Source organism: Mus musculus, chromosome 7 (genome assembly GCF_000001635.26).
Source record: "Mus musculus strain C57BL/6J chromosome 7, GRCm38.p6 C57BL/6J".
Taxonomy (NCBI): Eukaryota; Metazoa; Chordata; class Mammalia; order Rodentia; family Muridae; genus Mus; species Mus musculus.
The window spans coordinates 116,717,339-116,733,569 of NC_000073.6; the positions used below are offsets into that span (position 1 = coordinate 116,717,339).

Genomic DNA, 16,231 nt, shown 5'->3' on the forward strand with positions numbered 1-16,231 from the left:
CCATCCCAGAGTCTTCGAAACAGTATATAGCTTACCAAAAAGTAGGTCAGCACAATGGTCTCTTTAGCCAGAGCCCTCACTCATCGCCGGACAGTGCTTTCTGTTTCTCTGTAATGAACTCACTCTATCTCCTATGCTACTCTCTGGGGGGTCTCTTCTAAATTCTTTCCATGTAGATCACAGGGACCAGAGAGCTGAGGAGAGTCCATGATGACATATGGTGACATCTTCTGACATTTCTGCCCTGTTACGGTTGGATTTATGTGTGTGTACATGTTTCTGTGAGTGCACATGCACATATGGGGATGTGCATGTGGAGGTCAAAGGTCAACTTGGAGTGTCTTCCTCAGTTGCCCTCTACCTTATTTTTTGAGGCAGGGTCTGTGACTTCGGAGCTCACTTGGTTTTGACTAAACTGGCTAGCCAACAAACTTCAGGGAGTTTCCCATCACCCTTCCCCAGTACTGTGGATTCCGACTCATGCCACCACATTTGGATTTTTACATGGATGCTGACGATTGAAACTCAGTTCTCCTGTCTGCACAGTAATTTCTTTAGGAGGTGAGCTCTGTGTTTGGCTTTTAGGTATCGTCATCATGGTAAGGAATGGACTGCCCTTCCTTGGGTCAAGATATAAAATTCCTTGCTCCTTCCTTGGTGTGTGCACGTCTGTGCCTGTCTATGGGATCTCCTCAAAGTCTCTATATTGGGGAATACGGGCCTCGTCACACTGGGTCTTACCCCATTTGTACTTCAGTGTCCTGCTAAGTCCTTCCTCAGGTGCTGTTTCCAAAGGGGAATGACTTGGCATGTTCCATTCCCCCCAGGTGACTCTGCAGTCATGAGATGAGGTCACTATCTTTTTATCAGATGTAAGAGATGACACCACACCCCAGTGCTGGGTCCGTTGTTTTGGGGGACTTATTTTGCCTAATGTAATAACTGGTCCTGATGGGAGCGTCTAGATTCCCCTGTGGCTAAGAACCTTTGCTGCATTGTAACAAGGATGGGGTTCTTTGTTTTTGTCCCCTTTCCCCGTGTCTCTAGATCCTTACAGGGAGAAAAATATGCTGTCTGATGGAGGAAATCACATCTTTATTATGATAAGAAATACAAAAGGGGAACTCAGTCCCTTGCTGGCCAAGGCAACTCCAGAAGCGGGTGAGGCATGCCGAACCTGATCCCCAGGTTCCTGACTCAAAAGGCGGCACCCCCTTTCTTCCACCCACTAGTGTTTTTATAGGGCCCTAGCTGAATGGCTGCCTTGAGCATACGCTTCGGGTATTTCTTCTTGTGTTAGTTTTTGTCAATCCGACACAAACTGAAGTCATCTGGGAAGATGACTCAATTGAGATAATGCCTCTACGACATTGACCTGTAGGCAAATCTGGGGGGTATTTTCTTAATCAAAGATGGCTTTAGAGGGAGGCCCAAACCACTTGGACAAGTAGTCCTTGCTTATGTAGGAAAGCAGTCTGGCCAAGCCCTGGTGTACAAGCAGCGAGCTGCCTTCCTCTATGGCCTCTGGTTCAGTTCTTACCTCCAGGTTTCTGTCCTGTTTGAGTTTCTGCTTTGACTAATGTGAATAACTGTGACTGTAAGATTTGAACCAAGTGGGTTTTTGTCAGCGTTTTTTTTTTTTTTTTTGTTTTGTTTTTTGTTTTTCTTCATATCAATGGGAAAATTTCTGTTAATTTTTCTCTCCAATGTATCCTTCAAAATCAGGAAAAATTTTATCCCTAAGCTTTAGAAAGACACTACTGTGGCTTTTATACAATGTATCTAGACAATGTAAGTTGGATATTGATAAAAAGTTGGCAGTACGTGGCAAATAATTGACAATTTACTTTTGGTAAGCTTTATCCTGTTTCTGAAGACTCTGGGACAGCCATCTTTCCTGGGCCTGGGGATGGGGAGTGTCTCTATTCGGAAGATTTACAGGTCCGTTGGATGGATAGAGCAATCTCCTATCTCAGGACAAGGAAGTTAAAGGGAGATGCAGTTTGCAAAACCAAACCAAACCAAACCAAACCAAACCAAACCAAACCAAACCAAACCAAACCAAACCAAACCAAGTCAAACCAAGCCAAACCAAACCAACCCAACCCCCAAAGTGGCCAAGTGTTCCCTATGAGAGGGAGAGAGGAGCCACTCTGCAGCTTGTAGGCCAGCCTAGCTCTGGGCTCAATGACAGATGCTGCCTCAAGAGAATAAGGCAGAGAGCGATGGCCTCTTCTGTACATGCACTAGTCGCCTCCCCTGTACGCACACTACGTGTAGATGTGACTAAGTTGACTATTAACATTTCTAAGGTCAAGATTCAGGACTATTTACAATTAAAGCCCAATTTGCTGCTCGCAACCGTAAGGTTTCCTTAAAATATTGATCTGCTTTTAGTAGAATTTGTAAAAACAAGTTTTGAGAAACAAGGATTTTTGTATCACTTACATTGTCTGATGAGTTTGTCAGGCTTTTAGGAAATGGAGTGTGAAGAGTCAAGATCTATTTAAAAATTTGTTTGTTTTGTCGAGCTTTAAGTATAATACAACAGCTAAACTAAGACCCGCTATTTGTTGTTCAGGGCTGGTCTATTTGACATTCAGGTGTTTGGCAGCCACATATGTCGGACAGAGCCAATGAGGAGTAAGGGGCGAAGGCAAAAGACAATTTGGTACCTGGACCAGGTCAGAAAGATCCCAGGGGACAACAGAACACTTCTAAAGGACCCTACAGCTCTGGTAAGTGTACCCATCCTCTTGGTCATGGGTCATACATAGGTCATGGAGACCGGGCCATCCCAGCAAGTGACATGGCTGGTAGAGAAAAACTCTGAAGAAACTGAGGGCTCCTCTCCCAAGTCCCTGTGGTGGTTAATATAGATTGTCAACTTGACAGGATCGAGAATCACCCCTGAGAGGGACCTCTCAGCACATCTGTGAGGGTTGTGAATCACCCCTGAGAGGGACCTCTCAGCACATCTGTGAGGGGTTGTGAATCACCCCTGAGAGGGACCTCTCAGCACATCTGTGAGGGGTTGTGAATCACCCCTGAGAGGGACCTCTCAGCACATCTGTGAGGGTTGTGTAGGTTAGGGTAGCCATGAGGCATAACTGTGAGGGATTTTCTTGATTGCATTAATTAAAGCGGGAAGATCCACCTTGAATATGAGGGCCACACTTTCTAGTGGTGGCCACACATACAGAGGCTTAAGGGACACTTTTTGCCTGCTTGCCTTTGTGTCTCATCGATATGTTCATGAGCATGTCTGCCATGTTGTTACTGTTACTGCTGTCACTGAAGCTCAAATTCAGAATCTTTCTTCTTACAGAAGGGTCAAAGGCTCTTCAAGAAATCCAAGCCTTCAGCACCAGTTAGATTGCTCAGACAAACAGTTACATGGACTGGACAACTAGTAGGTTCTCGGCCTCTCTAGTGTGAGAGCCATTGTTGGACTACTACTCAGCACCCTATCATGTAGGCTAATTAAATAAACCCCCTTTGAATATATGTTTATCTTATTGGCTCCTCTAGAGAACCCTGGCCAAGGATCCTCAAGTGACATAACAATTAAGGAAGGAAACGTTGATTTCGGGCTATCTACAGCTTTAGACAACCCACGTGGAAATAAAACCAAAGAATGAAGTAATTGGTAATAATACAAACAAAAGGAGCTAGGGTAGATTTTAAAATGGTCAAACATCCTCTATAGGGCTCCCTATTAACTCTGAGCATGAATTATTCACAAGCTGTGTAGGATGATCATGGCCAGCCCAGCTATAATCAGATTGAAGGAGTTCATACCCTTCCTATTGTCTCCAGCCTGAACTTGGAGTGAGATTTCAATTTCTGGTGAGTCAGTTCTTCCCCTGTGGGGTTTTAAACTTCATGTTCACTCTGTAACACCCTAATGCCGACCAGTAAATTTCTCAGTTTGTCTTCCCATGACCCTTTCAAAGATACAATGGCTCTTTGCTTATTTCCTGAAATGCTCAGTCTGCAGCTAAATCTCTGGGAATGATAATCTCACTGAGGCCTACAAAATTATAATCAAATCATGTTACACCCATCCCTCATTAGGTTGAGAAAGAAAAGGGAGACTTGCCAGACGTGAAGGGATGAACCAGGGCATTCCACACATATTTTTTTATCTTACTGTTCACCGTGCTAATCCTCACTGCCTAATAGAGTCCCTGACTCTGTGGATGGCGACCAGGGGAGGGTGAATTATATGTATAGAACACTTCCTGTGGCGGCTATGTTTAACTGTTGACACAACCCAGGATCACTTGGGAAGAGAGCCCCATTGAGAGACTGTCTGCAGTGTGTTAGCCTGTGAGCACATCTGTGGGAGTTTGCTTTAACTAAGTTAATTGATGTGGGAAGACCCAGCCCATTGTGAGCAGTACAATTCCCTAGGCAGGTGGTCCTGAACTGTTTAAGAATGGAGAAATCAAGCTGGGCACTAAGCAACTACGTATCCATTGCGCTGCACTCTTGACTGTGGATGTGATGGGACTAGCTACATGAGTCCCTGCCTTCACTTCCCCACAGTGATGGAACCTGACTGACAAAAGCCTCTTTCTCTCGCAAGTCGCTTTTTGTCAAGGTATTTTACAAAGGAACAGGAACAAAACTAGAATGGTGATGACTTGGCCACAGACCATAGTTACAGCACCAAGAGAGGAGACTCTTTAACTTCCTTGTCTTGAGACGGGAGATTACTCCCATCATTAACCCAGCATTCAGGAGCCATTTTTTCCATTTACGCTGATCTCTACTCAAGCCATGGGAGTCCCATAGGCTTGTAGACCTAGGAAGGCTCAATGGTGTCTCTTAATTTTTTTCAAAACCTAAATATTTATTTATTATTTTATTTCGCTGAGTCTGGGATAGTTTCAAGCATGGTATAAGGGCTCACTAATTTGTTGGGGGGAAACACTCACTGGCTCCTTCAAGATGGAGTTAGTGTGGCTAGATCACATGTTGTCCATCCACTGCTTTCTTCACTGACACATTTCACATCTGTCTCAGCACCACTGACAGGAGGCAGGTGGGTGGCCAGGGAGGTCAGCGCAGTGGTTCTGCAGGAACCACTTTACTGTCTGCTCTGTTTAGTCAAACTTGAAAGGAGCTTGTGGTCTGTGCTTGGATGAGTGACAAGCATTTTCCTAGTGTACCTTAATTTTTTTTTAAGTAGAAAAAAATAGGTAGTATACAAAATAATAGTTTTTACTACGGTGTTTTTGTACAATCACTGTAACTTGATCATATTCCCTCCCACCACCCTTCCCCAGGTCACCACTCTAGTCTTCTCCCTTCCCCCAAAGTCTCCCACTGTGCCTCAGATTCATGACTGGCCCTCTCTGAAGCTTCTTCCCTCAGGAGAGCTCTGTCCCCCCACCTTCTAATAAAGAATCAATATAAACTGACAACCAATATTATTGATGCTCCCAGAAGCAGATCCGTTCTTCCACTCTCTGCTGCAAAGTGGGTCAGATCCCCCACTGTGACCAAGTTGCCCTGATAGACACAATGAGGGCATGCTCCTTGAACACATACTTCTTTATTTCCCCTTTATAATCACTGAAGTCATCTTCAGATCAATCACAGGTGCATGTCCACAAAGCAGATTCATATCTTTACCTATGTCTTGAACTCTCACCTGGGTGGTAGGCATTTGGAATACAATTAATGGGACTGCAGAAGTGGTATAGCAGTAGTCAGCTCTGTTCCCAGGACCTATGTCAGGTGGCTCACAACCATGGGTGTCTCCAGCTCCAATGGTCCAACACCTCTGGCTCCAAGGGTACCTGAACCAACATGCGAAATCTGATATTTGCCTCCCACCCACATACACATTATTAAAAATAAAATAAAATGTTTTTTTAAAGATAATTGAAAAGACAGGTAGCCAGTCTGGTGTTGTGGCTCATACTTGTAACTCTAGCATTTGGGAGAGAGGGACAGGTCATCGTAGTTTAAAGCCACCCTGGGATACATGAGACCCCAACCCTGTCTCAAAAAATAAGAAAGGAAACAGCAGCTACATTTTTCTTGAAACTTCACTTCTTACACAATACCACGTGGTGTTTTCTTGAAAGAGAGGTTCCAATTTTGGGCCCCAAAGATATGTCAGCATTGTTGTGTGTGATAACTAATTCGTTGCCAAACTGGCTAGACATAGAATCACTATGGAAACCCATCTCTGCATGGGGCTAAGAGGGTATTTCCAGAAAGACTTAACTGGAGAGGGAAAAAAATCATGGGCAGGGTGAGACCATGCCATGGCTGCAGCTCTGGCTTGAGTGTTATGGAGAGTGAGCAGCAGTGTCCATTGAGAGCTGCTTCCTGACTGGACACAAGTTGAGCAAGCACGCCATGCTCTTTCATCTTGGACTTCCACACCATGATATTCTCCTCCTCAAAATGGGAGACAAAATAAGCCCTTCTCCCTGAAGTTGCTTTTTCCCTTCGTGCATTTTGTCACAACAATGGAATAAATTAACACATCACAATAGTACTGACTTCTGGGAAAAGAGGATTTCAAATTGAATGGGTGCGTGAAGCCTCCCTGACTGAGCCTGGCTGCTAGGAGCCTCACCTTCCCTCCTGCCTAGCTGGGTTTTAACTTTGGGATGTAAATATAAATAAATAAATACAATTAAAACAAACAAACAAACAAACAAACAAACAACCTAAAACCCAACCCAACCAGCCAATCAAATCAACTCATGAGGTTGCAGGCTGGGGTGATGTCTCAGTAAACCACCTGCTGGGAAGACAAGAGGACCCGAGTTCAGATCTCCAGAACTTCTGGGAAAAGTGCAGTCCTGTGTGCCTATGGGCGATGGGACAGAAGGAAGGATTCCTGGAACAACTACATAGTAGATGTCAAATTCCAGGCCAGTGAGGACGCTCTATCAGGCAGAGGGTGGAAACAGCTGAGAACTCATACCCAGAGTCCTCTGTGTGCTGAGTGAGTGTTCACTGGTAACCATACAAATGCAATGTGAGCTCGCATATGCATGCACCCAAACACACATACATACACATGCACAAAGACCTACATAGACACACAAAGTGTCACACACACACACACACACACACACACACACACACACACACGACTGATAGTCACACACACGGTTCACCCTAGATGAAATGACTGTGGTGGGTGGAGGAGGCAGAGCAGAGCTTAATGAAACAGGGTTTAGTAACGCCGATGGAACCTCTACACACACTCCATTTTCATCTCTCAATCAATAAAGCCACGCATGAGAGAGAAATATGTTGGTTACATTACTTTAAAATAGCCTGGCAAAATATAATTTCTTATTGATTAGTTTTGAGATTTGTGGATAAAAGAAAATTGACTTCTGAAAATTCTAAAATAAAGAAAGTAAATGAGGGAAGATGTTTAAATTTTTAAAGTGTAGAAACGAGATGTAATCGATGTCCCCAAAAGTGCCACTTCTGCAGGTGCTGCCGAGGTCTGGACCTAGGTGTTTCTGATCTGATTGACTCGGTCTCCTTCATTATAACATTTAATAAAACGTGAGGCCAACTGGCTACCGTTGGAAAGCAAAACTAGGGAGAGGTTCCGTGGGGTAAAGAAGGTGAAAGGGTGGAGGAACATGGTTGTGCAGCCTGTAATTCCTGCTGCAGGGAGACAGAGGCAGGACAACCATGCATTTGCGACTAGACAGTGTGCTACACAGTGAGTTTCTATTTTTCTCATTGGCCTTCCTAACCTTTGTCCCATGATCTTTCCAGGGCAACCCATGGTGGTGACTGAAAATGCTGATTGGTCAGGTCTGGGCACACATCTTCTGTGACACTGACTCAGGGGGTTGAGTTGGCTTCACCTATTCTCAGGAAATGGTGGGCTCATCTGCCCTTCCCCCAGCCTTGAGCAGGCCAACTAGACCTTAAATGCTTGCCAAGGTTGGACCTTAACAACCCAGGTGGAGTTAATTTCTTACAGGAGTAAACTGCCTGCTGAGCTTGCTTTGCAGATCAATCCAGCTGAAACAAAGGATGGGTCTGTGGACTTTCCCTATATAAAGGCAGTGCTGACTATTAAACTTTGAGCCTTGATCAGAAACATTTGTCTTGGCTTCATCCTTCTCTTGCACCCTGTCCTTTTCACTTCCAGCCTCCCTTTCAGGTAACCCAGTTCATCCATGGCTGCTGGACAGCTACCGACAGACCTGTGGAAGGTGCTTTTCCAAAAGTACCTGCCATATGGGAGAATACACACTGAGCTTCAAAAAATGATGACTACTGCATTTATTTCTGAATCTACCTGTTTGTTCATCTATCTATCTGTCTGTCTGTAATCTATCTATCTATCTATCTATCTATCTATCTATCTATCTATCTATCTATCTATCATCTATCTATATATTATCTTTCTTTCTATCATCTATCTATTCATGTATGTATGTATATATGTATGTGTCTGCCTATTTATCTATTAGCCTATCTCTGTATCTGTGGTAGTTTGAATAAGAATGGCTCCAGAGGCTAATATATTTGAGTGTTTGTTTGCTAATTGATGGACTCTTTGGGAAGGAATAGGAGGTGTGGCCTTATTAGAGGCGGTGTGGCCTTGCTGGAGGAGGTGTGGCCTTGCTGGAGGAGTTATGTCACAGGGGTGGAGGTGTTGAGGTTTCAGAAACTCAACCCATTCTCAGTTCCTTCTCTATCTGCATAGGGCTTGCCGATCAGTTGTAAACTCTCCAGAGCCAAACCTGCCTGCCTGCCTGCCTGCCTGCCTGCCTGCCTGCCTGCCTGCCTGCTGCCTGCCTGCTGCCTGCCTGCCTGCCTGCCTGCCTGCCTGCCTGCCTGCCTGCTGCCTGCCTGCCTGCCTGCTGCCTGCCTGCCTGCTGCCTGCCTGCCTGCCTGCTGCCTGCCTGCCTGCCTGCCTGCCTGCCTGCCTGCCTGCCTGCCTGCTGTTCTGCTTCCTGCATGCTTGGCATGGACTCACCTCTGAAACTATAAGTAAGTCCCCAGTTAAATGCTTTCTTTTATAGATTGCCTTGGTCATGGTGTCTCTCCATAGCAACAGAAAAGTAATATGACAGAAGTTGGTACCAGAGAATGGCATGTTCCTGTGATAGGCCTGGCCATGATGCTTGTTGAAGGAATGTGGGCTTTGGGGTTTTGGATTAGGAAAGTGGTTGAGCACTGCTTGTGAGACCTAACAGGCCGCCCTAGTAGGAGCTTGGAAGACAGTAGTGCTGAGAGCAATGTAGACTACGGAGACCCAGCTCAAGAGGTTTCAATGGGGAAATAGTGATAGCAATTGGACTAGGGACCATTCCAATTCTTGTGATATTTTCCTTGGGCAGCAGTGTGAAGGTGGGATAGGGTGGGGTGGTGGTGGGGCAGGTGTGGGATGGGGTGGTGGGGCAGGGGGATAGGGTGGGAGTTGGAGTAGGGGGTGGAGTGGGGTGGGGTGGTGGGGCAGGGGCGGGAAGGGCAGGGGTGGGGTGAGAGGAGTGGCTTCCCCTGCTCTCATCATAGGAACAGCCTCAAGCCTCATGACATCCTTGTGCCTTCACTTTGATTTTCCACCAGAATTTGCAGCCTTAGAACTTTTGTACAGTTTTCCTGTCTAGAATGTTTAATTTTTGAAGACTCACATACAACTGGTATATATAAGCCAATAAATGGTGGTTAAATCAATAAGGAAACAACATTGTGGGAGGGAGGACTTTATGAAAATATCGCTTACAAAGTGTAAACTGTACAGGCTCTGTTTAAAACGATCCATTGTATTTGTGAGGGCAGAGATGGCTTTAATGAGGATTGCTCTGGTGTTCCATGAGGTCCTAAATGGAAGATGCTCACTCACATCTCAACAAGTACCTTAGGAAGAGCTATGTGTGCTTCATCGTTTCTTTGTTTCTGCTAGAGCCTTTTGACTTTTGGGCATGGCACTGTCATCTACCAGTTCATGGTTGAGGACTGTGAAATAAAGTTACAAAAAAGATCTTAGAAAACAAGAAAAACAAAACAAATTCAAACAAAACATCAGAGCTGGAGAGATGGCTCGGTAGCTAAACCCGGTTCCTGCTCTTGCAGGGACCTAAGCTATCGCTATTCTCAGCACTTGTGTGGCAGTTCACAGTCACCTGCAACTCCAGTTCCAAGGGATCCAGAGAAAACCCTTAGACACATAAAACAGAAAGATTTTGTGTGTGTGTGTGTGTGTGTGTGTGTGTGTGTGCGTGTGCTCGCGTGTTTGTGTACACATGTGCTTGCATGAAAACTCTCACTGTTTTAACTTACTGATTTTTTTGTACACCTGTATCCAAAGCTACTGTGAGGCACACTGTCTGCAGGCTGTGGGATGGACATACCTGTATTAGGATGATTCGTGGTACATGACTGTTAAAAGTTTTAGGAAACAGAAAGGAAATCAGTGTTTATCGAGAACCAGCGATCCATCACTCTTAATAATGCTGCATGTGTGGGAGGTACTCACAGTGGAAAGCCCTCTTCTCTCCCACCCCAACCCCCGACAACTGCCATTTTCTTAATTTATTTCCTAGACTCCTTTGTAACTATGATTCTGGCTATGAATGACTTGGAGTCTGCTATTTAAGTGCCACAGTACCTATTTTCCTGTTGTAGTGATAAACTATCCTCCAAACACCAAGCCAAACCAAACTGAACCAAACCAACAATTCAAGAAAGAGAGGGCTCATTCTGACTCACGGTTCAAGATACAGTTGATCATGGGGGAAATGTGGGAGGCAGGAACTTGCCGATTATGTTGCATCCATAATTGAGAAACACACACACACACACACACACACACACACACACACACACACACACACACAGAGAGAGAGAGAGAGAGAGAGAGAGAGAAGTGCATATACTTAGGTGTTTAGCTCTCTCTAACTTTACAGAATCTAAAGAATCCAAGACCTTCTGTCTAGAGAACAATTCCATCCAAAATGGGTAGGTCCTCACAACCCAGTGAATACATCAAGACACCCCCTCCCCCCATGGTCATGCCCTGAGGCCTGTCTCCTGGACAATTCTAGATAATGTCAAGGAAAGCTATCCATTACAGGTACTTTCCCATGAGTCTTGAATTCAGAACTGTGTTAAGAAGGAGAGAGGCCTGTGATAAACTCCTACGGGCCACTATAATCTGCAGCCTAAGCTTCCTGACTTGTCTTGGCAAGCGTTCTCCCTGTCATGGGAGAGGCAGTCACTCCACACCCAGTAAGGAATTCCTTTCAGCTGCACACTGCTGTTGAGGCCTCTGCTGCCTGTAGCTAGCTGAGCTCTAAGGCTAGCTTGGTTGGTGCTTTACAGTAAGTAAGCAGGAGGAGTCTTTTACCTCCTTTTTGCTGGACTCCTCTTCTATCTCAAATCCTTCTCCACAACACAGTTTGTGAAACAGATGGGATCTGACAGTCCCGAAGCCCCTGAGAAAATCACTCCCAGGCACCTTCCCACTTTTCAGAGTGTTACAGTGTGTGTGTGTGTGTGTGTGTGTGTGTGTAGGTCAGAATTTAAACTATGAGGCACAAAACCCAGGGTCTGTGACACCTGACTGAGGAGACAACAGATGATCAGAGAGAAAGCGGCAGTGGGATGGAGGAGAAGGAAGGGCAAGACCAAAACCTCAGGTTCATCTCTTGATCATCCCTGACTTATTTCCTGTGAGAGTCTTCCCAGTTTGCTGAGAGTGGTTGGCTCAGGTGCTAAGCTTCTGAGGCTCTGGATGGAGGCGCCTGAGCCGGCTGGAGCGCACACCCCTCTGCTCAGTCCCCAAGAGCTCTCCAGTCAGATCTCAGACATGCCAGCTAATTCCTTCTTATAGATTTGCTTGGCTTTATTAGTGGTAATGGTACCGAGGGTATTTTTCTTTATAGACATTATAATTAGTAATTGTTTTGAAGGGCAATTGCTGTTAAACTACTTATTTTTTCTCCTCCTGGAGGACAGGACAATTTCCAAGACTGATTATTTTGCAATTGAAATTCCACGTCTCCCAGAGGGAAATTTTTATAGCAGTTGGTGGAAGTCAAATCTGCTCTGCTTTCTTTTCTTATTGCTCATTTTCATTTACACACACACACACACACACACACACACACACACACACACACAGACACACACACACACACACACACACACACACACACACACAGACACACACACACACACACACACACACACAGACACACACACACACACACAGACACACACATACACACACTCTGTTTGACAGCTTTCTTGGGCAGTTCCCTGACTCTCTGGCTAATGGGATAAATGATAAATATTCCCCTGACACCATTTCAGTCAATTAATTAGCTAATGTTCAAAGATGGAACGTGTCATGTAGACAGAGAACATTAAGACAGTCTTAATAAAAAAAGGCTTAAACTGATGAAAACCATGGATGGAGAGGTAGTGTGTATTTTGCCTTTGAACTTGAATTTTCTCTTCCAGTTTTGCAGCCCGTCACAGAATTGAAAGTGCTTCATGCCATCAGGTCACCTCTTTAAAGCTTTTTCTTCTGCTTGGAAGTTTTCTGTACCATGCATATGGTGAGGTAATGAACAGGTTATTTCCTCTTAAGTGGAACCAGGCTGATGTTTCGTCTGTCAGGATTGCTGTAATACAATACCACGAACAGTGTGGCTTACAAACTAATTTGTGCCTCATGGTTATAGAGGTTGGAAGAAAGATCAAAGACCTGGCAGATTGAGTGTCTGACTGTGGTTCCTGGTGCATAGACAGCCATCCTTTCTCTGTGATGTCACTTGGCAGGAGGGATGAGGGTCTTTCCGGGTGCATTTCTTCCTGATCTGACCAAACACTCAGCAGATTCAACTGAACAGAGGGGAGATTTAGTTGGCGTTATGATCCTGGAAGGCATAGTCTATCATGATGGGGAAATCACGGCAGCTGGATCCATAGCGATGGGAACTTGCAGCCTTGGTTCTTCTGTCTTCCTGGATCAGAAAGCAATGAGACCATGTTGGATCCAGAAGCAGGTATCACCTTCTAGATCCATTGTTTATGACCATCTTCTGCTAGAAGGCCATTGTGCCATAGAATCTACCGCTTCCCCAAACAGCAGCATTTGCTGGGGACAAAGTACTCAAATGAACGGGCCTTTGGGAAACCTTTCATGTACAAATCATAACATTGGGTATCTTTTATGAAGGTACAACTTATCATAAGGGCTCCCCTGCTTATGACCCAATCACCTCTCAGAGGTCCACATCCCAACATTATCACCTTGAAGATTTCAACTGTTATGTTTTGAGGGACACAGTTTTATCCAGACCACAGAAGCCAAGGATGTTTGGACTTTTTGTGACTAGGAAGGGAGAGTTACCTCAATCAGTTTTGTTCAGGAGCAATTAGAAGGTATGGTGTGACATATTGGCCCCTTTTTTCATAGTCCCAGTTATAAGTACTCACAGAATAGAATACAGTCCTTCATGATTAGCATTTTGAGCTTGAATTAGAGATGAGAGGGATAGCAGGTGGCTTACATGTTGGCTGTATAGTTGCTTTGGTAAGAAGATATGGGGTGAAAGCAGACAACACGTATCAAACATAGGATCCATCAAGTTTACCCCTCCCAACCATCTTCCACCGAGGGCCGCCTGTATCCCCCATTGTACTGTTTACACCTTACCTGTCTATTGAGAGGAACCCAGAGAGACAGCTTCATCAGAGAGACTCAGAATGATGGCTCCCTAATGTTCTGTTCTATTCTGATCATTGACAAAGTGGCAGTGTCTGCTGTGGAAGACACATCCCTGGTATGACATGCTCACAACTGTGTGCTAATAAAAGCCTTTCCCTGTCACAGCTCCTCAGGCACTTCTCATTAGCAGGAGTTGGGAAACAATTGATTAAGACATAATCTCCCATCTTCCCACACAGAATCAAGTAGAGTAGTGAGAACACAGGCTTTGGAGTCAGACTGTTTGGTGGTTGGAAGCTTGTCTCTGCCATCTCCTAGCTGTGCAGGTTTGTGATGTTTCCTGATCTGGGCATTGCCTCAATTTCCATATCTGCAAATGGGGCGAGTAGCAATGTAGGAGGAGCCAAAGGGTGAGTCACCAATTCATTCATTGCAGAAGTATGTATTGAGCTGGTGTAGTAGTAACTAAAATGGGTTTTATTGTTTGACAGTGTCATAGATATTTATAATGACTGTTAGTCATGTCTACCCTGTTCTCCCTCATCTCCCTTATCTCCCTCATCTCCTTCTTTATCCTGCTGGTCCAAGTGTCCTCAACAAGGTTCTCTCCAACTTTTGTGCTTTTGTGGATTTTACGTATTTTTGCTTTAGATTTATTTATTTTATGTGTATGAGTGTTTGCCTGCGTGTGCAGATGTACACATGTGTGTGTCTGCTGCCCATGGAAGCCAGGAGACAACATCAGATCCTCTGGAATTGGAGTTACAGGTGGTTGGCAGTTAGTTTCTGCCCAAGCATGGGAGAGAGAGGTTGTTTTATATTCTCTGTCACCCAAATACCCAAGAGAACAAAGTAGAGAAGGGAGATTTATTTTGGCTCACTGTTTGAGAGGATACAGTCTCCATGGCTGTTTGAACATCGTGGCAGAGTTAGGTAGTGGGGGAGGTGCTCACTTCATGGCTGACCAGGAAGCAGAAAGCACAAGAGGAAGGAGTGGGGACAGCCTATGGCCATAGACCCACATCTGTTGATCTTTTTCTTCCTGCTAGGTTCTGCCTCCCAAAGTCTTCAGAACATCCCCACATGGTGCCACAGCTGAAGATTAAACACTCAGAGCAGGAGCCTGTAGGCGATGCTTCCTACGCAAACCACAGCGGCAGCAGGTGTGGACTGGCATCCTGGTTTCATAGCACATAGTCAGAATATCTCTTTGTTTTCATGAAGGTTGCATGATCATGGAAACTGGGAATTGGTCAAGCAATTAAAAAATGGTCATGCCCTGGCTGGGGAGATGACTCAGTGAAGTTCTTGCTGCGCAAGCTCAGAGGACCCAAGTTTTATCTCTAGACCCCATGTGGTGATGTGTGACTGTACCCAGTGCTGGGGAGCCAGAGCTAGGAGGATGCCTGGAGCCCCTCGGCCAGCCAGCCCACCTTACTTGGTGAGCTCCTGGACAGTGAAAGACCCCTTCTCAACGCAAGGCAGTCAGCATTGGAGGGATGACACTTGAGGCTGACTTCTGACCTCTTCATGCAAGTGCACACAGCTGCACTGCTGTTCCCCACATAGACCTCAAAGTACACAAAATAGGGATGTGCTATGAGCTCAATGCAATGGAGGAACACGGTGGAGAAAGACCATGGGGCATGGGGTGGGGGAGCATTTCTGAGGCAAGGTCCCATGTTGAGGAATGAGGCATGAAAGTGAATGGGCCAACTATCTACAGAAAGGCATTCTCGATAGAAGGAACAGCAAGTGCCAAGGCAGAAGTCCTGAGGCAGGAAGTGCTCAGCAGACTAGGAAAAGGGCAGGGCTAGTGTGGATAGCCCTGGGGCTAATTGTATTTGATGTTAATTCCGTGCTCCTGGAAGTGGTTTCGAACAAGGAAGGAGTCAGCACTCAGGTGATTTCCTGTAAACATGCTTCCCACCTTAATTTGTAAAATAAAGGAGAGCTGCTGATTGGGCAGATAAAAGGGAAGGTGGGGAGAGAAGAAGGAGAAAATGGAAGAGGGAGAGGATGCAGAGGAGGGGGGAGATGAAGAAAAGCTGAGCAGAATCACATGGCCTAGAGAAACTGCAAGTTCTTAGGGCTCTCATAAGCTGTGGAAGATGGTAGTGTAGCGATAGACCTGCCCAGTCTAGACACACAGCATGTAATCATATTAACTGTGTTGTGTTTTCATTGCCAGGGCATGTTTGGGAGAAGATCTACTGCAACAGGGCTAGTGTGCAGGTGGCATAGGAAGGATGTTGGAGCATAAGTAGGGATGGGTCAAAAAGGCCTTGTGGAGCTGGAGTGTTCCGGGTCTCATAGGCTATGGCAAGGAATAAAAAAACTTAATCCAGGGCTCAGTGATCTCCGTGTTCAGTCATTTAGTGTTTGCTTTTTTTGCAATTTCTCTTTCTTTCTCCCCCCTCCTCTTTAAATTATTTGCATTTCAATAGGAAAAATACAGTAGGGAGAGAAAAATTTAAATAATATTATAGTCTGTAATTAGACAAGTGACTGATAGAAATAGAAAGGTACTCTTTACCC

The 16,231-nt window shown here is 45.2% G+C and overlaps 1 long non-coding RNA gene across 3 annotated transcripts; it reads left to right on the forward strand.

The window, feature by feature from the left end:
* The first annotated feature begins 340 nt into the window (after positions 1–340).
* Gm39074 lies at positions 341–14,977 on the forward strand. Of its 3 annotated transcripts, none has more exons than XR_003946864.1 (5): positions 341–561; positions 2,582–2,738; positions 8,717–9,003; positions 12,481–12,583; positions 14,743–14,977. It is a non-coding gene; the product is annotated as a predicted gene, 39074 (long non-coding RNA). The 3 variants fall into 3 exon arrangements; XR_001778353.2 differs by lacking the exon at positions 341–561 and adding an exon at positions 1,052–1,161; XR_869891.1 differs by lacking the exons at positions 341–561; positions 8,717–9,003; positions 12,481–12,583; positions 14,743–14,977 and adding exons at positions 1,052–1,161; positions 3,329–3,536.
* Positions 14,978–16,231: the final 1,254 nt, after the last annotated feature.